This window comes from Sturnira hondurensis, unplaced genomic scaffold (assembly GCF_014824575.4).
Source record: "Sturnira hondurensis isolate 20B ecotype Veracruz unplaced genomic scaffold, ASM1482457v3 Scaffold0024822, whole genome shotgun sequence".
NCBI classification, from domain to species: Eukaryota; Metazoa; Chordata; class Mammalia; order Chiroptera; family Phyllostomidae; genus Sturnira; species Sturnira hondurensis.
The window spans coordinates 864,832-890,860 of NW_028097453.1; the positions used below are offsets into that span (position 1 = coordinate 864,832).

A 26,029-nucleotide genomic window follows, 5' to 3' on the forward strand; every position below is an offset into this window, starting at 1 on the left:
CAATATTTTTCTCCCTTTCCTGTCTAAAAAATAAAATCTTCAAAAATTTTCTATTCATTTTTGATGCCATTGATGATATACTTTCTTGGTTATTCCTCTCCTTTTTTTTTTTTTGTCTACTCCTCAGTCTCTTTTGAAGGCTTATCCTCAGCCATTAAATAAGGAAGTTCCTTAAATCTCAGTCCTTGATTCTATTTTCAACTGTCTTATTTTATCAAGTGATTTCAGCCATACCCATGGCTTCGATTACCACCTCTACCCATTACATACTAAGTAATACTTATACCATGTGCCATGTAATATTCTAAGTGCTTTATGAATATTAATTCATTTATTCTTAACTATAAAAATTACTTATTACATACAGATGAAGAAATCAAAGCACAGAGAATAACATGACAGCACTATTAAAGATAAGAGTGAGACCACAAAAGAAATCAGAGCCCTGTGGGGGTGGCTCAGTTGGTTGGAGAATCATCCCATACACCAAAAGGTTGCAGGTTCAATCCCTGGTCAGGGCACATACCTAGGTTGAGAGTGTGTATATGGGTTGTGTCTTTTGATTGGAGCATTTAATCATTTACCTTTAAGGTTATTATTGATAGGTACTTATTTATTGCCACTTTTTCTTTATACCTGTGCCCCCGCCCCCACCATTTCTTTTTTCTTCTTAAAGCAGGCCCTTTAACATCTCTTGCAATACTGGTAATAAGCTCTTTTAGGTTTGGTAATAAACTCCTGGTAGTAAACTCCTTTAATAATGGTAATAAACTTCTTTAGGTTTATCCTCAGTAGAGATGCATATAGGAGGCAACCAATGTCTGTCTGTCTGTCTGTCTGTCTTTCTCTCTCCCTCAAACCAATGAACATATCCTTGGGTGAGGTTTTTAAAAACCTACAATCTGCCCCAATCTTCAGCCTTTCTCCTCCATAGCCTTTCTATCTTTATAAATAAAAAAATAAAAATTTAAAAAAAGAAATGAGAGCATAATAAAACACATCTTGTTAGCTAAAAGACAAGGTAACAACTGACAGAAGTGAGTAGATTAATAAATCAACAACTGTACATGATTTCACCCTCACAGCTCTGAGAAATTAATAGTGGAAGTGGACAAAAATAAGCATAGCTGTCAAATTTCCAAATAATACAATAAGCCAGATCAAACTATTACATATGCAAATAACTCCACTCATTAGTTCAGATTCTTTTAAAACATATGCAGAATGTGTATAAAAATAAACCATATATTAGCCGTAGCTCTAATATTCCAAAGGATAAATACTATACAGACTGTTTTCCAACTATAAATTTGTTAAAGTAGATCATTTAATAAAGAATAGCTTTAAAATTTTTAGAAGCTAAATAACCTATTGCTAAACTACTTTGGGATTAAAGATATCATAATATAAATTAAGTGACTTAAATTTGTCAAGAGGTAAGAAGGTTAAAAACAGATGTGTTAAGCATAAATTCAAGAAGTGTTGAAAAAAACTGGTGTCCAAGAATTGCTTGCTGATGGCAGGAAGTGTCCACACACACATTGGAATGGGGTCTCTGAACCTAGTTTAGTTGGTGTCAGAGAAGCGAAATGTGCTAGAATGGCCCTGGCTCATGAAACACTGTTGTTTTTGAAGAGAAATGATACAAGGGGGTAGGAGGAGGAATGATGAACCTTTGATTCCTGGATGGCTACCTAGCCAGCCGTGATATGAAGCCACATTGAGATTCGAATGAATGTGCTGTGCCAAAATCAGTTACTGAAGGAGTTTAGAAATGGAGTTTAGAAATAGTAGTAGACCCAACTCCAGAGGAGTTGACACATTGGGTATATAAAGAATTGCAAAATAGCCCTGGCTGGTGTGGCTCAGTGGATTGAATGCGGGCCTGCAAACCACACGATTGCGGTTCAATTCCCAGTCAGGGCACATGCCTGGGTTGCAGGCCAGTTCCCAGCAGGGGACTCATGAGAGGCAACCATACATTGATATTTCTCTCTCTCTCTCTCTCTCTCTCTCTCTCTCTCTCTCTCTCCTTTCCTTCCCCTCTAAGATAAATAAATAAAATTAAATTTAAAAAAAGAATTGCAAAATAATAAAAAACACACTAAATATACAATTCCATGTAATAGCCAAAATGAAAATACAACTGGGTTTCCAAGATAGCTGCAGGGTAGGTGGACGCTACACTCACCTGCTCCCCGCACCAAAACAGATTTACAGCTAAATTATGCAGCAATCAACCTGAATAACCAACTGAAGGCTAACCAAACTGAAATATTTTAACAAAGGATTTACAAAAGCCACATAGAGACTGGTAAGAAGGGAGGAGACATGTGCAGCAGGTGAGAAGCTGGAAAGATATGAATGATATCTCGGCTGCAAAGCGCCCTCCTCCTTGTGGGGTCTCAACTTCAGACAGAAACCCCCAACCCAGCCGTGATATGAACAGAGATTAGAAGAGGCACCCATGTAGCATCTGGTGGTGAAAATCAGTGGGGATTCAGTCCACCGGGGAGAGAAAGAGACTGCTAGAGACCCAGACACCACCTTCCCAGGGTAGAGCACTCCTATTGTTACAGCATCAACATGAGGAGTGCACTGCTGGGTCCTCAAGCTACTGGTGACACCATTCTATGGTCCTGCAAAGGCGTCTGCTGGTGGCACCCAGCAGGGAGCTTTTGTGTGCTCTCTTTCTGGAAAAGCTCTTGGTGGAGACTCAGAAGACAATTGAATTGCATAGCTTTCGGAAGGGGACCATTCTTCCCTACCCGAGCTCACAGCTAAAGGCTCCCCACCTGCTGAATCACTTGGCCTGGCCCACCACTCTGCAGTCCCTCCCTGCTGAGTTCAGTTGTGCAGGGTGATGAGTGCCATGCAGAGGTGGTAGTTTTGGTCCACTATCTCCTGGGGAGGCTTTTGTCCAGGAATCAGATGGGTGGTGCTGGGTTGTGTGGCTACATCACAAAGGGGCCACTCCTATCTACCCAGTGAGCTCAGTCCAAGCTGTCCCAGGAAGGGGAATAAGTGCCCACCCCCACCCCCTACAGACTGCTCACATCTGCCCTCCCAAGCCCAGGTGGCCTGGCCTTGCTGAGCTCAGTTCTGGTGTGGGAAAAGGGAGGGCTTCTCACAGCTGGGACATTTGGAGTGTGTGTCCCATGGAAGCTATTGTCCAAGACCAGGAAAAAGTGCTTGTCCCCCTATTGTGGGCTCATCTGATACATCCCCCAATGGGAAAATTTTTGATCCATACCCCCAATCACAGTGTCTCTGTCCCGCTGGGCTTGCTCCTGCAGAGGGGATGGCTGGCTGCATCCAACACAAACCTGCAGCACGCTCCTCCTGCGGGAGCTAGAATTAAAGACTGTGGCAGAGACTGTATGTGCTAGCCCAGACCTCTCAACGTCAGTTGCTCCACCCTACCAAGTTCATGACCTGTGGAAGGGTCTGTGAGTTGCTGCCGGCCTGGACCCACTCTGCAATCTTTCTTCGGAAGGCCAGGCAACCTCAGCCATGGAGGCAGAGTAGCCAACAGGCAGGTGGACTTCAGGGAGTGCTCGACTTTTATAGATCTTCCTACAGCTTTAAGTTGGAGAAAGCCAAACCCTTATACACAGATTGGCCTCTTGCACATACACCCGGGCTCAGTCCATGCAGCCACAAACAGTGAATAGTGTGGTAGCTCCAGACAGGTAGCCTGTGGCTGTTTACACACATCTGACATTGACCTGTACCTGAACCTCACCCAAGTGGAACCAAAACCAACACAACCCATACTGGGCTTCAGACCACACCAGAACTCAACCCGGCTACCGACACAAGTGGCACTCAACCCGACTACCCACACAGAATTCCCTTTCCCCCAAAGGGTAATTCTGACAGCCACCAGACCCTGCTGGTAACAACTCTGGCTTTGGAGGCAGCCCCTGCATAGCATTCATACATGGTGATTGAGATTTACCTTTACAATCAGCCTGCCTGAAGGGTTAACTCTACCCATGAGAGGGCCAATAGCATTCAAAACTCAACTACAACAGGAGGGTGCACATAACCCACAAGAAGCACTCCCAGAGCACTGAGCTCAGGTGATCTAGAAGATTGTGCCACTAATCCCAACAAGACATCTACATCATAAAGCCATCATTACATGTTTGGGACTCATAGCAGATCTACCTAATACACAGAGAAAAATGGGGAGACAAAGGAATATGTCCCAAATGAAAGAAAAAGAGCCCAACTGGTGTGGTTCAGTGGTTGAGCATCAGCCTGTGAATCAAAGAGTTCCTGGTTCAATTCCCAGCCAGGGTACATGCCTAAGTTGTGGGCCAGGTCCCCAGGAGGAGGCGCACAAGAAGCGACCACACATTGATGTTTGCCTCTCTTTTCCCCTCCCTTCCATTCTCTAAATAAATAAAATCTATAAAAAAGAAAGAAAGAAAGAAATAGAGAAATCCCCAGAAAAAATAAATAAATAAAACAGGAGCAACCCAAATACCAGATGCAGAGCTTAAAACAATGGTTATAGGAATGCTCAAGGACCTTGGGGGGGGGAATGCATAAAAATGGATAATCAAACATAGAGCTAGTGAGCATTAAAAAGGACATAGAAGCCATTCAAAAAAGACCAGTCAGAAATTAATACAATAGGCTCTCTGTTCCTCCTGTTCAGCAGACAGCCTCGACCATGAGATATGATGGGAAGGGTCGGAGTGACTGGATTTGGCCGTATTGGGCACCTGGTCACTAGGGCTGCTTTTTACTCTGGCAAAGTGAGTGTTGTTGCCATCAATGATACTTTCATTGACCTCAACTACATGGTCTACATGTTCCAGCATGATTCTACTCACAACAAGTTCAAAGGCACAGTCAAGGCTGAGAATGGGAAACTTGCCATTATGGAAAGTCCATCTCCATCTTCTAGGAGTGAGATCCTGACATTAAATGCAGTGATGCTGGTGCTGAATGTGTTGTGGAGTCCACTGGTGTCTTCACTACTATGGAGAAGGCTGGGGCTCACTTGAAGAGGGAAGCCAAGAAGGTCATCATCTCTGCCCCTACTGCAGATGCCCCCATGTTTGTGATGGGTGTGAACCATGACAAGTATGACAACTCCATGAAAATTGTCAGCAATGCCACCTGCATCACCAACTGCTTGGGCCCCTTGGCCAAAGTCATTCATGGCAACTTTGGCATCATAGAGGGACTCATGACCACAGTCCTTGCCATCACTGCCACCTAGAAGACCCTGGATGGCCCCTCTGGGAAGCTGTGGCCTGATGGCTGAAGGGCTTCCCAGAACATCATCCCTGCTTCTACTGACACTGCCAAGACTGTGGGCAAGGTCACCCCTGAGCTGAATGGGAGGCTCACTGGCATGGGCTTCTATGTCCCCACCCCCAATGTGTTGGTTGTGGATCTGACCTGCTGTCTAGAGAAGGCTGCCAAATATGATGACATCAAGAAGGTAGTGAAGCAGGTACAAGAAAGCCCCCTCAAGGGCATCCTGAGCTATACTGATGACCAGGTTGTCTCCTGGTCATCAGGAGTTTAACTTAAACTTTAAGTTACACCCACTCCTCCAACTTCAATGCCAGGATTGGCACTGCCCTCAATGACCACTTTGTCAAGTTCATTTCCTGGTATGAAAATGAATTTCCTGGTATAAAATAAGGTCCACCACCTTGTTAGCAACAGCAATAAGGTGGTGGACCTTATGGTCCACATGGCCTTCAAGGGTAAAAGCCCCCTAGACCACCAGCCCCAGAGACAGGAAAAGAAGCCCTAAGCCTCTGGGGAGTACTTGCCCCAAATTGATTCCCCAACTCTAAGAATCTTCTGACCTCCATTTCCCATCCTTGACCCCCTGAAGAGGGGAAGGGCTTAGGGAGTCCTACTTTGTCATGCACCATCAATGAAGTTCACTGTACCTAGCCAAAAGAAGAAGGAGAGGGAGAAGGAGAAGGAGAAGGAGAAGGAGAAGGAGAAGGAGAAGAAGAAGAAGAAGAAGAAGAAGAAGAAGAAGAAGAAGAAGAAGAAGAAGGAGAAATGAATATAATATCTGAAATGAAGATTACACTGGAAGCACTCAACAAAAGGTTAGATGAAGCAGAGGATTAAATTAGTGATTTAGAGGACAAGATAACAGTAAGCACACAAGCAAAGCTTAAAAAAAGAACATTTTAAAAAATGAGGAAAGTCTAAGGGACCTCTGGGACAAAATCAAGCGTAACAATATCTGCATCACAGGGATACCAAAAGAAGAAGAGAGTGAGTAGAGGATAAAGAAGTTGTTTGAAAAAATAATGGCTGAAAACTTCCCTAACCTGGTGAAGAAAAAGGTCACACAAGTTCAGGAAGCACAGAGAATCCCAATCAAGATGAACCCAAAGAAGCCTACAGCAAGACACATGATAATTAAAATGGCAAATGTGAAAGACAAAGAGAGAATCTTAAAGCAGCGAGGGAGAAACAGTCACCTACAAGGAAGTCCTCCCAAGGCTGTTAGCTAATTCCTCAACAGAAACAGTTCAGGCTGGAAGGGATTGACATGAAATATTCAAAGTGATGAAAAGCAAGGACTTACAATCAAGATTCACTCTACCCAGCAAGGCTATCATTTAAAACTGAAGATGAAATACAGAGCTTCCCAGACCAAAAACCAAAACCAAAAAACCTAAATGAGTTTATTACCATTATTAAAGGAGTTTATTACCAGGAGTTTATTACCAAACCTAAAGGAGTTTATTACCAGTATTGCAAGAGATGTTAAAGGGCCTGTTTTAAGAATAAAAAAGAAATGGTGGGGGCGGGGGCACAGGTATAAAGAAAAAGTGGCAATAAATAAGTACCTATCAATAATAACCTTAAAGGTAAATAATTAAATGCTCCAATCAAAAGACACGACCCATATATACACTCTCAACAAGAGACCCACCTCAGAACAAAAGATATACACAGACTAACAGTGAAGGGGTAGAAAGAATATTCCATGCAAATGAAAACAAACAAACAAACAAAAAGAGCTTGGATAGCAATACTGATACTTAGACAAAATAAACTTCAAAACAAAGGCCATAACAAAAGACAAAGAAAGTCACTACATGATACTAAAGGAACAGATCCAACAGGAAGATCTCGTAAACAACTATGCACCCAACACAAGAGCAGCTAAATATACAAAGAATGTCTTGGTAGAAGTTAAAGGACAGATCAACAGCAATACAGTCATCTTAGGGAATTTTAACGCCCCACTCTCATGGACGGATCTTCCAGACAAAAAATTGACAAGGCAAGAGTGACCTTACATAGCACACTGGATCGAATAAATTTGGGGGGAGGGGGCAATTTTTAAATTTTTTTAAAGACTTTATTTATTTATCTTTAGAGGGGAAGGGGAGAGAGGGAGAGAAATATCAATGTATGGTTGCCTCCCATGCATCCCCTGCTGGGAACTAGCCTGCAACCCAGGCATATGCCCTTGACTGGGAATCAAACCTGGATCGTTTGGTTCACAGGCCTGCGCTCAATCCACTGAGCTACGCCAGCCAGGGCCAATTTTTTAACTTTATTGTTTATACTATTACAGATGCCCCGCTATTTCCCCCACCACCTCCTTCACCCGACCCACTCCTACTTGCATAACCTGTCCCCTGACGGTTGCCCAGGTCCATGGGTCCTTCATATAGGTTTTTTGACTAATCCCTTCACCTTCTTTCTATCAGTCCCCACCTCCCCACTCCTCTATAACAGCTGCCAGTCTGTTCTATATTTCTTTGATTCTGGTTCTGTTTTGCTCATTAGTTTATTTTCTTCATTAGATTCCTCTTGTAAGTGAGATCGTATGGTATTTGTCTTTCACTGGCTGGCTTATGTCACTTAGCAAAAACAGTCTCTAGTTCCATCATCCATGCTGTCACAAAAAGTAAGAATTCCTTCTTTCTTACTTTCTACTATGTAGTGTTCCTTCCATTGCGTAAATGTACCACAGTTTCTTTATCCACTCACCTACTGATGGTCACAGGTTATTTCCAAATCTTGGTTGGCTATTGTAAACAGTGCTGCTATGAACACAGGGGCACATAAATTCTTTTGAATTGGTGTTTCAGGATTCTTAGGGCATATTCCCAGCAGTGGAATTGCTTAGTCAAAAGGCAGTTCTATTTTTAATTTTTTTTTTCAGGAAATTCCATACTGTTTTCACAGTGGTGGCACCAGTTTGCATTCCCATCTACAGGGCACGAGGGTTACCTTTTCTCCACAACCTCACCACCACTTGTTGTTTGCTGATGTATTAATGATCGCTGTTTTGGCAACCACATCTTATTGTGGTTTTAATTTGAATCTCTCTGATGGCTAGTGACTTTGAGTATCTTTCACATGTCTGTGGGCTCTCTGTATGTCCTCCATGGAGAAGTGTCTATTCGAATCCTTTGCCCACTTTTTAATTGGATTGTTTTCCTGGTGTGGAGTAGTACAAGCCCTTTAAATACTTTGGAGTTTAAACCCTTGTCTGATGTATCATGGGCAAATATGCTCTGCCATAGAATGGGTTCCCTTTTCATTTTGATCATAGTTTGTTTAGCTGTGCAGAAGTTTTTAAATTTGATGTAGACCCGTTTGTTTATTTTTTCCTTTATTTCCCTTGCCCTCAGAGATATATCAGCAACAAGTATTGCTATGCAAAATATCTGAAATTTTACTGCCTATGTTTCCCTCTAGGATTTTTATGATATCACAACTTATGTTGAAGTCTTTTATCCATTTTGAGCTTATTTTGGTGTATGGTATAAGATGGTGGTCTAGTTTCATTTTTTTTTGCATGTACCAGTCTAGTTCTCCCAACACCATTTATTGAAGAGACTGCTTTACTCCATTGTATGCTCTTGCCTCCTTTTTCAAATTCTAGTTGACCATAAAGACATGGGTTTATTTCTGGACTCTTTATTCTGTTCCATTGATCTGCGTGTCTGTTCTCATGCTAGCTGTTGGGGCCGCTCTGTGTGGTTTCAGAGACTGTAGCCCCAGGACAGAAAGCTCTGAAAGGGGCTGGTGAGTCTCCCTGGAAAACCAGGTCATAAGGCACGTGGCAGCCATGACTCGGCAGGCACCGAGGGTCCGCGAGAATCAGGCCTGAACTGTACATTTTTTTCCTCTGAAGTTAGCTCTGCTCAGCGATAAGCTCTCTTAGTATAATCCAGATGTTTGTGTTCAAGGCATAAGGAGCAAAACTCCCTACGTCATGACATATGCCTTTACAGCCATCTGGCGCCTGCATGTCTCCCAGACCCCAACCTGAAAAGATTTCTGTGTTTCTTTCATTGTTATGTATAGATGGTGTTATTTTTTTATGCCTATAGCCTGTTGGACATTGATTGATAAGCTGTGCACATGTGCTGTGTCCCCCTGCATTTACCAACTCTAATAAAAGCCATGTCTGAGAAGGGCTCAAGGCATTCTCCACTAGAGGGAACCACCACCTTTTTTTCCCCACCGAATCAACAAGATTGCATCTGGGATGACTGTGTATGTCCATCTGCAGTGGCTCTGGGGAACCTCACTGGCTGAAGTTCCCCTCATTGGCAGCAGACTGCCTTGGTCACAGGTCTTGTACAATAGTATAGTTTGGTATCAGGTATTGTGACATCTCTGACTTTGTTCTTCTGTCTCAAGATTGCTGAGGCTATTCAGGGTCTTTTTTGATTCCATATTCATTTTTGGAATATTTATTTTAGATCTGTAAAATGTGCCATTGGTATCTTAACAGGAATTGCACTGAATCTATAGATTGCTTTGGGTAGTATGGACATTTTAATGACAAAAATTCTTCCAATTCATGGACACAGCATATACTTTTACTTATTTGTATCTTCCTCAATTTCTTTCTTCAGTGCCCTACAGTTTTCTGAGTACAGGTCTTTTACCTTCTTGGTTAAATTTATTCCTAGGTACTTTTTTTGGTTACAATAGTAAATGGGATTGTTTTCTTAGTTTCTCTTTCTGATAGTTCATTACTGGTGTAGAACAGTGCCACTGATTTCTGAATATTGACTTTGTATCCCACTACTTTACCAAATTTATATATAAGGTCGAATAGTGTTTTGGTGGAGCCTATAGGGTTTTCTTTGTATGATACACAGTAAAAACAGTCCTGAGAGGTAAGTTCATAGCATTACAAGCTTACCTAAAGAAGTTAGAAAAATCTCCAATAAACAACCTAGCCTTACACCTAAAAGAACTCTTACACAAACAGAGCAAGTAGAATTAAAGGAAATAATCAAGATCAGACTGGTTCTTTGAAAAAATAAACAAAATTGACAAAATGTTAACACGACTCATCAAGAAAAAGAGAGAGGACCCAAACAAAAAAAATCAGATGAGAGAAGAAAAGTAACAACATAAGTACACAAATAATATACCACATAAGTACAACAAATAATAAGAAATTACTATGAACAATTATATACCAAGAAACACCCTAGGCAAAACTGATAAATTTCTAGAAACACACAATCTTCCAAAATTGAATCAGAAAGAAGCAAAAAATCTGAACAGACCAACAACAACTAGTGAAATCAAAGCAGTAATCTAGAAACTCCCAGCACACAAAAGCCCTGGAGCGAATGCCTTCACAGGAAAATTCTACCAATCATTCAAAGAACTAACACCTGTCCTTCTCAAAACTATTCAAAAAATGCAAGCAGATGGACTGGATGGATTTAATTGATATTTACAGAACATTCCATCCCAAAGCAGCAGAATGTACATTCGTCTCAAGTGCACCTGGAATACCCTTAAAGATGGATGACATATTAGGACACAAAATAAGTCTTAACAAATTCAAAAAGACTGAAACCATATCAAGCAGAGTCCCTGATCACAATGCTATCAGCCTAGAAATCAATTACAACAAAAAATAACCGAAAAGCACTCAAACGCTTTAGCTATATGGAAGCTAAATAGCATGTTATTAAACAAGGAACGGGTTAACACTGAGATCAAGGAAATATATTTAAAAATTACCTGAAAACAAATGAAAAGGAACACACAACAACCCCAAATCTATAACACACAGTGAAAGCAGTTTTGAGAGGGAAGTTCATAGCAATACAGGCCTGCCTCAAGAAACCATAAAAATTTAAATAAACAGTCTAACCCTATACCTAAAAGAACCAGGAAAAAAAAAAACCAAAGCCCACAGTAAGTAAAAGGAAAGAAATGATAACAATTAGAGTGAACATTAATGACTTACAGACTGAAAAGAACAATACAAAAGATCAATGAAACCAAGAGCTGGTTCTTCAACAAGATAAACAAGATTGATGAACCTTTAACCAGACTCACCATGAAAAAAAAAAAGGGAGAGGGCCCAAATAACGAAGGGAAGTAACATCCGACAGCACAAAAATACAAAGGATTTTAAGGAAATACTATGAACAACTATATGCCAATAAACTTAATGAAATGGATGAATATATGCCAACCTGGATGAAGTGGGTAAATTCCTAGATACATACAATCTTCCAAAACTGAATAATGAAGAATCAGAAAACCTGAATAGATCTATCTCAACTAATGAAATTGAAGCACTATTTAAGAGAAAACTCCCAGAAAAAAAAGGTCCTGGACCAGCGGGTTTCATAGGTTAATTTTACCAAACATTGAAAGAAGAACTATCATTCTCAAACTATTTCAAAAAATTTAAGAAGAGGGAATATTTCCAAGCTATTTTTACAAGTCCAGCATTATCGTAATTTCAAAGTCAGATAAAGACACTACAAAGAAAGAAAATCATGAGCCAGTATCCCTGGTAAACACAGATGCTAAAATCCTCAACAAAATATTAGCAAACTAGACCCAGCAAGAAAGTAAAATGGTCATACACCATGACCAAGTGGGCTTTATTCTGTGGGTGCAAATTTAGTACAGTATCTTCAAATCAATAAATGTGATACACCACATAAACAAAATTAAGGATAAAAATTGCAAGGTCATATAAATAGATGCATAAAATGTATTTGATAAAATCCAGCAGCCATTTATGATAAAACCTCTCAGCAAAGTGAGGATAGAGGGATAATAACTCAATATAATAAAGGACAAACCCCACAGACAAAATCATATGCAATGGATAATAACTTAAAGCATTTCTTTAAGTATGAGGAACAAGACAGATGTCTGCTACTCTACTTCAACATAGTACTGGAAGTCCTAGCCACAGCAATATGACAAGAAGAAGAAATAAGAGGCATACAAATTGAAAACAGGGAAGTTAAACTGTCACCATTCACAGGTCACATGATATTGTACATAGAAAAACCCTGAAGACTCCACTAAAACTACTAGAGCTAATAAATAAATTCAGCAAATTAGCAGGATACAAAATCAATATTCAGAAACCAGTGGCATTTTTATACACCAATAATAAATAACAGAAAGGGAAGTTAAGAAAACAATCCCATTTACTATAGTAACAAAAAAAGGTACCTAGAGATAAATTTAACTGAGGAGGGAAAAGACTTTTACTCAGAAAAGTATAAGATGCTGAAGAAAGAAATTAAGAAAGATACAAAGAAGTGGAATCATATGCCATGTTCATGGATAGAAAAAAGTAACATTCCACACTATGCAAAGCAATCTATAGATTCTATGCAATTTGTAATGAAATACCCATGGCCTATCTCACATATCTGGAACATCTATTACAAAAATTTATACGGAATCACAAAAGACCCCAAATAGTCTCAGCAACCTTAAGAAAAAAGAACAAAGTTGGAGGTATCTCAATATCTGATATCAAACTATACTACAAGACTATAGTAATCAAAACAACATGGTAGTAATGAAAAAACATGGTATTAGCACAAGAACAGACATATAGATCAATGGAACAGGATAGAGAGCACAGAAATAAAACCACACTTTTATGGTCTATTAATTTTTTACAAAAGAGGCAAGAACATACAATGGGGTAGACAGTCTATTCAATAAATGGTGTTTGGAAAATTGGACAAATACATACAAAAAAAAAACAACCCTAGACCACGAACTTACACCATACAGAAGAATAAACTCAAAGTGGATTAAAGACTGAAACGTAAGTCACAAAACCATAAAAATCCTAAAAGAATACATGGCAGTAAAACTTCAGATGTTTCTCACAGCAATGTTTTTTGCTAATATGTCTCCTCAGGCAAGAAAAACAAAGGAAAAAAAACAAACATATGGGACTATATCAAACTAAAAATCTTCTGCACAGCTAAAGAAACTATCATCGAAATGAAAAGGGAACCCACTGTATGGGAGAACATATTTACCAATGACACATCTGAGGATGGGTTAATTTCCAAATTATGTAAAGAACTTATACAACTCAATGCCAAGTATACAAACAACCCAATTAAAAAATGGAGACCTGAGTAGATACTTCTCCAAGGAGGACATACAGATGGCCCATAGACATATGAAAAGATGCTCAATGTCACTAACCATCAAAGAGAGGCAAATTAAAACCACAATGAGATACCACCTCACACCAATCAGAATGGCTGTCATCAACAAACCAACAAACAAGCAATGGTGAAGATATGGAGAAAAGTGGACCCTTGTGCGCTGTGGGTGGGAATGCAGAGTGGTGCAGCCACTGTGGAAAACAGTATGGAGTTTGCTTAAAGAATTAAAAATGAAACTGCCAACCCAAGTGCCCATTAGTAGATAAGTGGATAAAGAAGCTAGGGCACATTTGCACAATGGCATACTATGCGACGATGAAAAGAAGGAATTCTTCACCTTTTGTGACAGTGGGGATGGACTTGGAGACTATTATGCTAAGTGAACGAAGGTCAGAGAAAGACAAAGGCCATATGATCTTACTTATGTGTGGAATTTAGTGAACAAAATAAACTGACGAACAAAATAGAAACAGAGGCACAATACATAAAGCAGATTGACAGCTGTCAAAGGGGTGGAGGGTTGGAAAAAAGTGAAGGGATTGATATATATATCAACAGTGGTGATATATATAGGCAACAGTGTGGTGATTGCCAGAGGGATAGCAGGGTGGGGGTAGATGAAGGTGGACAAAGGGAGTGAAAAGGGGACCGGAAGAGACGTTTCTTGGGGCAATGGGTGCACAATGCAGTGTGCAGGTGATGTTTTATTGAATCATACACTCAAAACCTGTATGATTTTGCAAACCAATGTTGCCCTAATAAATTTAATTTTAAAAAGAAATGAAGGAAAAAAGAAAAAGTGCGGGTCAGGCCTTGATGCTGAATCAAGCTGACCTGTCTCAATCTGAGCATCAGCCAGTAGCCGAAAAGCCACCTAGAAAGGGAACAGTTATGCAGGGACAATGATGAGTAAGTACCTCGAAGACCTCTGGTCACCAAGAAAGCAGATACTGTAGGGGCCGGGCAAAACCAAGGAACAACTGAAACTAGGAATTACAGTCTGAAGGAGCTGGCTCTTTTTGTGGCTTGGTATCACCAACTTCATAGTTCTTTAAGAAGCACTGTGACTTCAGATCTATGACTACAATAGATCGTGAGACTAACACATTTGGGGGCTGACTTTGGATTTGAACGCTACAGAGTGGAAGAGCATGTTTGGGTCGATGCAGCTCCCAAGGGAGCAGCCAGTCTCGTGTGCAAACCATTGTAAAGTGTATTTATCTGGAGAAGAGGGACTAGCTAACTCCTCCCCACAAATGCCGAATGGAACTCCCCAGACGAAGTAGCTGATACATTTGATACACAAGCTATGTGGATCTGGCTTTGTGATGAGCAGGATATTCACCTGCTGAATATGCCCGTCACCCAGTTATGGTAAATACTGTGACTAAGGGGGTCCCTGCTGGATGGGCACCCCATGTAACTTTATTGCTACAAAATCAGACAATGGTTTGAGAACAATACCAGATTTGCTATCTTGGCCTCCCTCTATTGGTCTTACTGATACCAAGAACATCAAAGTAAGGAAGAAAATGGGGATCGACAAAGGGGAGAGTCCAGAGACTCAGCCCAGTGGAGTGAAAGTCTTCAGGGGGTTATCGAAAGAAAGGGGCGAATAAAGTGGACAGTGACAGAGCTGAAACAAAGGTGTTGATGCAGCATTACAAGAGTTTGAGGAGATCAAGGGGACCCACTATAGGTCCTCTCAATATTAAAAGACCCAAATAGGTTTGTTCTATTTACCCCAGTTTGGAGGAATTTGGAGTTGTAAGGCAAAGATTATGATGAGGAATCTGACTAGGTGTCCCATGGAAGGATGGTTAGAAAGATTCATCAAGATGAAGATTGACCTAGAGGCCAGGGCTTTCTGGCTCCGAACCTCAGCCCAGGACCTAAGGCCACGTGCACAAATTGGGTAAAATAACCAGAGTGAGGAAAAGAAACTTTTCTGGGACATTTTGGTACAGGAGCCCAGCGTAGTATGATCGCAAAAACTGTTGTGAAGTCTTAATGAGGGATAAGGTTCGATTCAGAGCATATGAAGATGAATGGTTGATGGGGTTGAGGTGAATTTTGAATGGATGAAAGCTTGGGTTTTTTGATAGATTTTGTGTGAAGGTGTCACATCTCTTTGACCTGAGTGTCTTGCAGAGATGGATGTTATATACCTGACTAGGGGTTGCCTCCCCTAATCCTCTGAACCAGAAGGTGTGCCAGCCTGGCCTCGGGGCACTTTTAGTTGGGCACACTAAATGGAAACCTCTGGAACTGCCTGAGCCCACACGGGTGGTGAACTGAAAGCAATATAGAGTGCCCAGTGGACAAAAAGAGGGGACCACTTTGACTAATGACATGCTAGAAGCTGGAATGCTACAACCAATGAATTCACTGCACGGTATCCCTGTGTGACCTGTACAAAGGGTGTTCGGCTCTCAGAAACTAACAGTAGACTGTCGGGGCTTAAATAAAGTGGCACTGATGCCAGGCAGCACCCAGGAGGCCAAGGGAGACCTCAGCTGACACCGGCAAGATGGTCAAGGTTCTTGTCAGTGCCCAAGAAAGGATTCGAGAGTGGATTAAAAGATTTAACAAAGCCCAGTAAATTTATTAAAGCAAAAGTACACGCTCAAGAAGGGAGAGTAGGCAACCTCAGAGAATAGGATGCCCGGATGGGGTATGGGTGGAAGGTTTGCGTTAAAGGTAGGTGGAGGGGCAGAGAGGGTGGTCCTCAGCTTCTGACGCTGGTGAGGTGATGGCTAATGCAGCTGGTCTTCATCCCTCCTCTCCAGGTAGTGATTTCTTTTTTGGTCCTCTTAGAACTGTCATGGTAGTTCATGGAGACAGAGTGGTCCCGAAGCCACAGTGCAAATTTATGATAAAAATAGAGGCACACTCCTTCTCTGGAGCATGACTGTGCCTTTCCCAACCCCTATTCTTCCCCCCAGGCTGTTACCTTTGCCTTCCTCTCTTCTAAGCTCCAAGGGCCCTTCTTTTACTTCTGCAACTTTTTTCCCAGAGCATACATAGCCCAGCTGGCTCACTTCTACCTCTGTAGCTTTCTAAGTAACATTTCTCTTATAATTTGAAAAAAAAAGTAAAGAAAAAAATCCCCCCATGATATAGTAATGGCTGTGGTCATTTTTAGGTCAATATGGCTGCTGGATCTGGTTGAGACTGGCTTTTGTCTCAACCACATGAAATTTGGGGGAAGAATCAGGGGAACAGGTTGAACCAGTTGAAGTCACCTCCGGGATGTTCTAGCCAGGATGGAGAAAGGGAGGAGGGGTAGAGCTGGAGGCTTTTGTTCCCTATTCTAACTTTCCTGCCTCAGTCCTGGTCATAGTCTCAGTAGTTCTGAACAAGGTTTCCACCATACAGAAAGGCCAGACGACTGGAGGAGTCAGGTGCTCAGTGGCTGACCTTGAACATGCCTCTTCTCTCTCTCTCTCTCTCTCTCTCTCTCTCTCAGAAGAGAGCCAACTACAGTTTGCCTTCAAGGTGGGAAGGACCCCAGATTACTTTTATGGTCCTGCCCCAGGATTATCTGAATTTACCAGCTTATCACCATAATTTGGTCCTAAGGGTTTTGGACTTGATTTGGACTTGATGCAGGTCTCAAATGAAATGACAAACTATGGTGATTATGTCATGATAATATCAGAAACCAAACTGTAGCCTAGGACTGATCTGAGTGCAAGGACGACACCCATGAACAACTGGGACTGGTTAATAAACTGGCAGAGATCCATGGGCCTGCCCAGATGATAAAATTCTTAGGAATACCTAGGCAGGAGACACCCAAAAATTTTTCACAAGCAACTAAAAGTACCCTGCTGTCACTACCCACCGCTAGGACCAAACAAGAAGTCCAGTGTTAGACTGGTTTATTTGGATTTTAGAAGATGAATGCTTCACACTTGAGAATATGGCTAGCTCCCATCTACAGGACTACCTAAAAGGAAGCTGTATTTGAGTGGGGACCTGAACAAAATTGGGCCATGTCTGAATGACAAAAGGCAATAGCTGTCTCAATGCCTTTGGGCCACTGGGACCCCGACTCAGGCGTGATTTTGGAAGTGTCTACCACCCATCTTCATTCGGACTCAAGTTTATGGCAAAAACCCATGAGCGACCCCTAGCAGCCGTCATGGACCAGAAAAGTCCCAGAGGCTACCATCTGGTTGGAACCCACCATTTGAGAGAGAATATTAGCCACTATTGGGCATTAACTGAGACTGCTTCAGTGAGTGAAGGACATAAAATATTCAAGAAACCTGAGATATCCATAATGTCTTGGGTGTTCTCAGAGAAACATTCTAATAAGAGAGTCAGTACTCAGAAGAGTTTTCTAATAAAATGGAAATCATTTATACAGGAGCTTGCTGCTGGGGAGATGCAAGGAGGTGCTCGTATGCACGAGCAGGTAGTTTTTTCCCCCTCTAGGATGGACTGTGGAGCCACCTGACGGGCCTTAGAGCTGATTGCCACATGGTCAGCTCTCAACTGAATACCAAAGAGCTGCTTGGTTTACAGGTGGCAGTTCCAAGATAAATGGACAATATGCCATTTGGAAAGCTGCCTCATTGAGACCAGTGGATGGCAAGCCTGTGATTGAGGAAGGTAAGACTAAAGAGGCTCAGTGGGCTGAATTGGGTGCCGTTTTCCTAGCAGTGATGGAAAAATTGAACAGTGGTAAAAGCCCCTATATTTGGGGTTCTACGGACTCACGGGCAGTAAGCACTAGCCTGGCTGTAGGGTCAGGTAGATTGGACAATGGAAAACTGGACCATTAAGAAATGCCTGTAGGGAGTGTGGTTCTCTGGATATCACTCTGGGAATTTAAGGGGTGAACCAAAGTAGGACATGCCAATGTTCATCAGAAGAGCCCCTTCCAGGTTCAGAAGGTGACTGAAACCACCGAGTGGACCTTCTGGTGAACCACCTGGGTCCATGAAGTGAGTGGGCACGATGGGGGAGCTGCCGTGACGCAGAGAGGGGCTGACTCTAGATATATTCCTCCTGCACCTTCCAAGGCACAAAATGCTAACAAGAACTGTCCTTGTCAACAAAAGACAGAGGCCGTTCCTATTAGTGGAATTAGAGATCCTTTTGTAGGAAGATCAGTGGAACGATCCTCAATACTACCACAAAATTTCCTTTTTTACCACTGTGGGTTTCAGATGCTATAATCTCGTCAATACTGGCACCTCAGTCCAGCCCCTGGCACTGAGGAATTGCACCCAGAAACCTAGAGAGTCCCTTGGTTCCTGGGCCAGCCCCACTTAGGGCCATTTAAATGCAACTTCAACGTGGCCCACTGGGATTGGTTCCCTTATCGGGTCTTGCAGGCTCCACCCCACCTTTCAGTCTTTGTGTCAGAATTCCTAAGGGCTGGGTAGGGTGGATTATACCTTTGCCCCATCTGGCAAAGCTGGGCTGACAGCGAATGCTGCTGTGTTGCCTCTTGGTTGGGACAGCCCAGCAGTTCTGAACCTGCATAACGCTGCCCTGCATGAGTGGGAGTGGGGTGAGGAGAGGCACTTGCAAGACTAATATTGCTTCCAGCACTATGGAGCAGCTCAGAGGCCAAACCTAATGTCCCTTCCAAGGGTGGAAATGACAGGTGAAGAGAAGGTAGAAATAACAGCTGAGAATAAGGGGATGAATAAGTGGGTTAGTCATGAGAGAAATCCCACATTGTGTTAATATCATGAGGGAGGCCGAAAGCAAAAGAATGATATTGTTGTAGCTCGAATTTACCAGCTCCCTGAGAAGCTGCAGCCATGTTTGCTGAGGTGACCCCTGCCCTGATGAGGCTGAATGGCAGCCAGCAAACCTGAGTGACATGCTCCTGGAAGACATTTTCATATGACGTTTGATTGGCTGGGTGGCTATTAATGACTAAGTGAGATTTTAGTAATATGAAAGTATTTTTTTACTTATATAATTGCTTTGCTGTGAGGGATCTGTGTATGAAGACTGGGGCTGGACTGCCATAATACAATTTAGAAGGCATTTGATCTTTATCCACAGTTCTTGGCTCACAGGAACTTGTTAAGTGTCAAGAGTTTTTTGTTGTTAATAAAGTGATATTTGAACTTTACCCAAGGATGAGCACTGGCTGTCCCAGGAGAACCAAGAACGAGATTAGAGATTTGGAACTTTCAGTCCACCTCCCACCCTGTGACCCCCACCCCTTGACCTTCAGGGAGATAGGTCTGGAAATTGAGTCCAGTTGCCAAAATAGTCAACTATGACTATGTCATGAAACCTCCACAAAACCCCGAAGTAGAGCTCCAGGGTCCCTTTGTGTGGGGAGCTTCCACGTTGGGAAAGCACAGTTCTATGTGCCACCATGCCGGTCCCCAAGCTACACAAGGACAGAAGCTCCTCGATCAGACCTGTTGTGTATAGGCTTCATGTAATTTCAAACCCTCTTGTTTGAGACTTAAATGGAGTGCTTTCATCCTCCTGTTTATGACAAAGGAGAGAGAAGTTGCTTTGATGTAAGTATGAAGTAACTCACGCCAGGGCATCATCCTTCATCTGTTGTCACTGATAAGCAGTCAGCAGCCTGGATGCTAAGGGCTATGCTGGGGGCTTATTGATAAGATGTCTTGAAGGAGCAACTAAGGGAGTTCTAGTTTGGGCGAGGTGACTCTTCACTAACAAAATAACTCTCCAAAGACCCTTGGGGCATTTGCTCGTGTCTTGGGTAGGCATTCCTCCTGGACAGGGATGATAAAGCAAGCAATGGTCCTGTGAAAAAAAGATCCTCCTGCCTACCAACATTGGCTTCTTCTTTTCCCTAGCAACGTGCTCTATAGCAACAGGGCACTTTTACTTTGCCACTGGCATCTGGAAGTCAATTCTGGTTGGGACGTATAAAAAGGTACACATCTCATCTTAAACTTGGACATTATTCCTCTCACCTCTTCTTGCCTGAAACACTAGTGTGACTAATCTTTCATCTGTTTGGAGTATGTTATCTCTTCATTTGCCTTATTAAGAGATATTCTGTATGTTATTGACTTTTGAAATTATTACAATTCCCACAGCAAACCTATGCTAAATACATTGCTGGCAAAGACAAACTCAGTCTCTGAGCATCACTTTCACTGCCTCCCCAAGCAAAACATAAACACAACAGGACCTCAACCCATGTATCTCTTCGTCCTTCTGTTGGTTCACAGCCTTCGATATCTTCTGTAACTAATAATCCAGGGACTGAGTGGGTTTTCTTGGATCCTGTGAGCTATTCTAGGAACTTAACTAGGCCCAAGGAGGGGATTATGAGGACCTTGGATGTACTTATAGCCAGGTGGTCAGGAATACAGGCAACAACCTGGACTGGAGATCGCTGTCCCAAGATGGAAAGAGTCGTCGGAAACACCAGTCTGTAGCTGGCTAGTCAGAAGCTGAGTGACAACCTGAGCTTGCAACTGGCATCTGAAGTTGGGGACAGTGTGTTGGGACCAAGCCCTTTGCCTATGTAGCCTGATTCTATCTCCAGCTGACAGATAGTGTCAAAAGTGAGTAACACCCTGGTGTCCAAGAATTGCTTGTTGGCCGCCACACCCACGCTGGAATCGGGTCTGGGAACCTACTTTACATACACACAGATATGTATACATACATATGTATGTGTGTGCATGCGTGTGTGTGTGTATGGAATATACACAGGGAATATATATACATATATATTCCATACACACACACATGGCAGAATGAGTAAAATATAAACTACCCATCCTGGTCAGAACTAGAAGTTTTCTCAGGAGAGCCTATTGATTCATTAATTTCATTATTTATAATATTCCTTCCTAGAATAGCTAGGTCCTTTTCAACCTGTTTGTCTATGGCATTCTCATACACATTCATGTTTTTTTACTTTAATTCTATTCTGTAAGCAAAGTAAACATTTCTTTTATAGCTTGACTCTGCATCTGAAATATCTGAGGAACTTATTCTGTTACATTGATTCTAATTATGGTTTCTGAACGTGAAATCATGTTAATTTTTAGTCCTTTTAGGTTGAATTTGAATTTAGGCAATTTTCATTTGCTTTGTAAAATTATTTTTAACCAAAGTATTACTTATGTACGATAAACTATATCAATCTTAACTATGCAACTCAGAAATTTTTTATTTACACATACATGCATGTAGAATATTTTCCAACTCTAGTAGGCTCCACACTGTATCTTACCACTCAATATCCCACCACTAAGGAAAAACAACACTCAGACTTTTGTTGCTATTGGTTAGTTTTGCTGGTTCTTACCTCTCATATAAAAAAAGTTTAACAGAATATGCAACATCTTCTTTGTTCAACATTGTGCCTATGATATTTGCCCATGCTGCTGTACATACCAGCAGTTCATTTCTTTCGGCTATGTGATGTTCCATTACATAACACCACAGTTTATTTATCCTAATACAAATAAATGTGTACTTCCTAGCTATTTGCACTCTTTTCCCCAGTCAGTTGGGGAAGCTGTCCATGTCCAGAGTACTTTGAATTCTTTGCTTGAATATTTGAGACCATGTAGGTGGTGTAATTTAAATTTCCCTTGAACAGTGACAGTGGACAATATGGTTTTTCATACTTTGACTTTCATTCTGGGTCTGTCTTTTGATGTAAAGTAAGTCTCTTGCATGCAGCATATATATTTTTTAATTTATTTTTATTTATTTAATTATTTTTCAAGTACAGTTTCCCGTCTATTACTCCCATCCAAACCCACCACCCCCATATTCCCCCCTCCCATTTCCACCCTTCTTAGTTGTTGTACATGTATCCTTTATATTTGTTCCTTTAAATCCCTCCCCTATTTCCCCTGAAATTCCCTCCCCTCTCCCGTCTCCCCTCTGGTCAATGTCCCCCTGTTCTCTATTTCAGTGTCTTTGGTTATATTTTGCTTGCTTGTTTGTTTTGTTGTTTAGCTTCCTGTTAAAGGTGAGATCATATGGTATTTGTCCTTGAACACCTGACTTATTTCAGTCAGCATAATGCTTTCCAGTTCCATCCATGCTGTTGCAAAGGGTAGTAGCTCCTTCTTTCTTTCTGCTGCATAGAATTCCATGTGTATATGTACCATAGTTTTGGGATCCATTTATTTACTGATGGGCACCTAGGTTGCTTCCAACTCTTGGCTATTGTAAATTGTGCTGCTATGAACATTGGGGTGCATAGGTTCCTTGGGGTTGGTGTTTTAGGGTTCTTAGGATATAATCCCAGCAGTGGAATTGCTGGGTCAAAAGGCAGGTCCAATTTTAGTTTTCTGAGAAAATTCCATACTGTTTTCCACAATGGTTGTACCAGTCACATGCAGCATATATTTAGACATGTCTTTTTAAATCCATTCTAACACCCTATGTCCTTTTCTTTCAATTACATTTCACATTCAATATTAGTTTTATACCTTATGTCTTTTGAATGGAACATTTAGTTCATTTACATGTAGTTATTGACAGATATGTGCATATTGCTATTTTTTTTGCTTGTTTTTGTTGTTCTTTGCTGTTCCTTTCCTCTTCTCTTTAGTGATTCCTTTTGATTTGATATCTTCTTTTAGCATTTTGATTGGGTTCTTATACCTTCATTTTTTGGATTTTTTTTTTGTTTATGGTTACCATGAGGTGCATATACATCCATCTATATTGATAGTAGTCTATTTTAGGCTGACAGGCATTTAAGTTCAAATGTATTCTAAAGGCACTACATTTTTACTCTTCCCTCCACTTGTGTTTTTGATGTCACATTTTACACCTTTTTGTATTGTGTATCCCCTGATTATTTTAGTTCTAGTTATTTTTGTTACTTTTGTCTTTTTTAGTGTATTTTATTGATTATGCTATTACAGTTGTCCCTTTCCCCCTTCACTCCCTTCCACCCTGCACACCTTCTCTCACCCACATTCCCCCCCTTTAGTTCATGTCCATATGTCATACTTATAAGTTTTTGGCTTCTACATTTCCCATACTATTCTTACCCTTCCCCTATTTTCTACCTGTCATCTATGCTACTTATTCTCTGTACCTTTTCCCCATTCTCTGCTTCTCCCACTCCCCTGTTGCTAACCCTCCATGTGTTTGCCATTTCTGTGGTTCCATTCCTGTTCTAGTTGTTTACTTTTGTTTTAATTGTAGGTGTGGCTGTTAATTATTGTGGGTTTGCTGTCATTTTACTGTACCTGTTTTTTATCTTCTTTTTCCTAGATAAATCCCTTTAACATTTCCTATAATAGGGGCTTGGTGGTGATGAATTCCTTTAACTTGACCTTATCTGAGAAGCACTTTATCTGCCCTTCCATTCTAAATGAAAGCTTTGCTGGATAGAGCAATGTTGGATGTAGGCCCTTGCCTTTCATGACTTGGAATACTTATTTCCAGCCCCTTCTTGCCTGTAAGGTCTCTTTTAAGAAATCAGCTGACAGTCTGATGGGAACTCCTTGGTAGGTGACTGTCTCCTTATCTCTTGCTGCTTCTAGAATTCTCCCCTTCATTTTAATCTTGGCTAATGTAAATACGATGTGCCTTGGTGTGTTCCTTCTTCGGTCCAACTTCTTTGGGACTCTCTGAGCTTCCTGGACTTCCTGGAAGTCTATTTCCTTAGCAAGAATGGGGAAGTTCTCCTTTATTATTGTTGAAATAACTTTTCCATTTGTTGCTCTTCCTCTTCTCCTTCTGGTACCTCTGTAATTCAGATGTTGGAACATTTAAAGATGTCCTGGAGGTTCCTAAGCCTCTCCTTATTTTTTGTAATTCTTGATTCTTCGTTCTTTTCTGATTGGATATTTCTTTCTTCCTTCTGGTCCACTCCCTTGATTTGAGTCCCAGTTTCCTTCCCATCACTATCGGTTCTCTTTACACTTTTCTTTATTTCACTTAAAGAAATAAAGTAGCCTTATTTTTTTAATCTAAAAATGTAGCCTTCATTTTTTTAATCTAATTTGCGACCAAATTCAACCAATTCTGTGAGCATCTTGATTACCAGTATTTTGAACTGTTCATCTGATAGGTTGGCTATCTGTCACTTAGTTGTATCTTTTCTAGAGCTTTGATCTGTTCTTTCATTTGGGCCATTTTTGGTCTTGTTGCACCTGTTATGTAGTGAGGGGCAGAGCCTTGGGTGTTCACCAGAGCCAGGCAACCCAGTCGCTGAGTTGTGACACTGTATGTAGAGTAGGAGTCCGAGAGGGAACAATGGTGCTTGCTCCACTCTTCCCCCACTTCTCCCAAGCAAATTGGGCCCTTCTGTTGCTGATTCCCATGTGGGTGGGTTTGGGTACATCCTGGGATCCTGTGGGTCTCTCCGACAAACTCTTCTGTGAGGCTGGGAGTTTATCTTGGCACCTCAACACCCACAGGTGTTTTCAATCCATGTTTCCAGGCTTAACTTCCCCAGGCTGGGACCCTGGGTTGCATGGTCTGTTCGCTCCCCAGTTTCACCTGGTTTATCTGTGCCCAAATGTGGGACCCAATGCACCATGCCCCTCTACAATCCACTGCCTCACTGGGTCCACCAGCTGCTGCTTTGTGTGCCCAGAGTCTGCCAGCCAGTCCGCCAGCCACCCTGCCATGAGCCCTCTCTGTTCCAGGTCCCTGACTCCGCCCCTCTTACCCGTGCAGATGAATGTGTGTACTTTAACTCCTTGGTTGTTGGGCTTCCGTACAGTTCAATTTTCCATCAGTACTGGTTGTTTTTTAGTTTTGAAATTGTTGTCCTTATTTTGGTTGTGCAAGGAGGCAGAGTGTGTCTACTTACACCTCCATCTTGGTTGGAAGTCTCTACTTTTGTCTTTTTTTTAAGTGTAATTAATTTTATTAATTTTATTTTTTTATTTAATTCTTATTCAAGTAGTTTTGTTTTATATTCCCAGCTCTGCCCCTCCAGCGCTCCCCACCTCCCTCCCATTTCCGCCCCCACCTTAATTATTGTCCATGTGTCCTTTATACTTGTTCATGTGAGTCTTTTAACTTTCATTATTAGCTTTTTAAATGGCTGACTTACTGTTTCTTATATATTTGCCTTTATCACTGAGATTTTCTCCCCTATATTTTCNTTAGTTTTGAAATTGTTGTCCTTATTTTGGTTGTGCAAGGAGGCAGAGTGTGTCTACTTACACCTCCATCTTGGTTGGAAGTCTCTACTTTTGTTTTTTTTTTAAGTGTAATTAATTTTATTAATTTTATTTTTTTATTTAATTCTTATTCAAGTAGTTTTGTTTTATATTCCCAGCCCTGCCCCTCCAGCGTTCCCCACCTCCCTCCCATTTCCGCCCCTACCTTAATTATTGTCCATGTGTCCTTTATACTTGTTCATGTGAGTCTTTTAACTTTCATTATTAGCTTTTTAAATGGCTGACTTATTGTTTCTTATATATTTGCCTTTATCACTGAGATTTTCTCCCCTATATTTTCCTATCTCAGGTTATGACATTTTCTTTTCTGTATAAAGTAAGCCCTTTAACATTTCTTGTAGAGCCGGTTTAGTGGTGGTAAATTCCTTTAGTTGTTGGTGTCCCATAATTCTGTAGACTATTTTTACCCTTTTTCATTCTTATTTTGTTTTTCTT

The 26,029-nt window shown here is 41.4% G+C and overlaps 1 pseudogene; it reads left to right on the forward strand.

Annotated features, from left to right (window-relative positions):
* The first annotated feature begins 4,694 nt into the window (after nt 1-4,694).
* LOC118981920 (glyceraldehyde-3-phosphate dehydrogenase-like) lies at nt 4,695-5,785 on the forward strand (annotated as a pseudogene).
* Nucleotides 5,786-26,029: the final 20,244 nt, after the last annotated feature.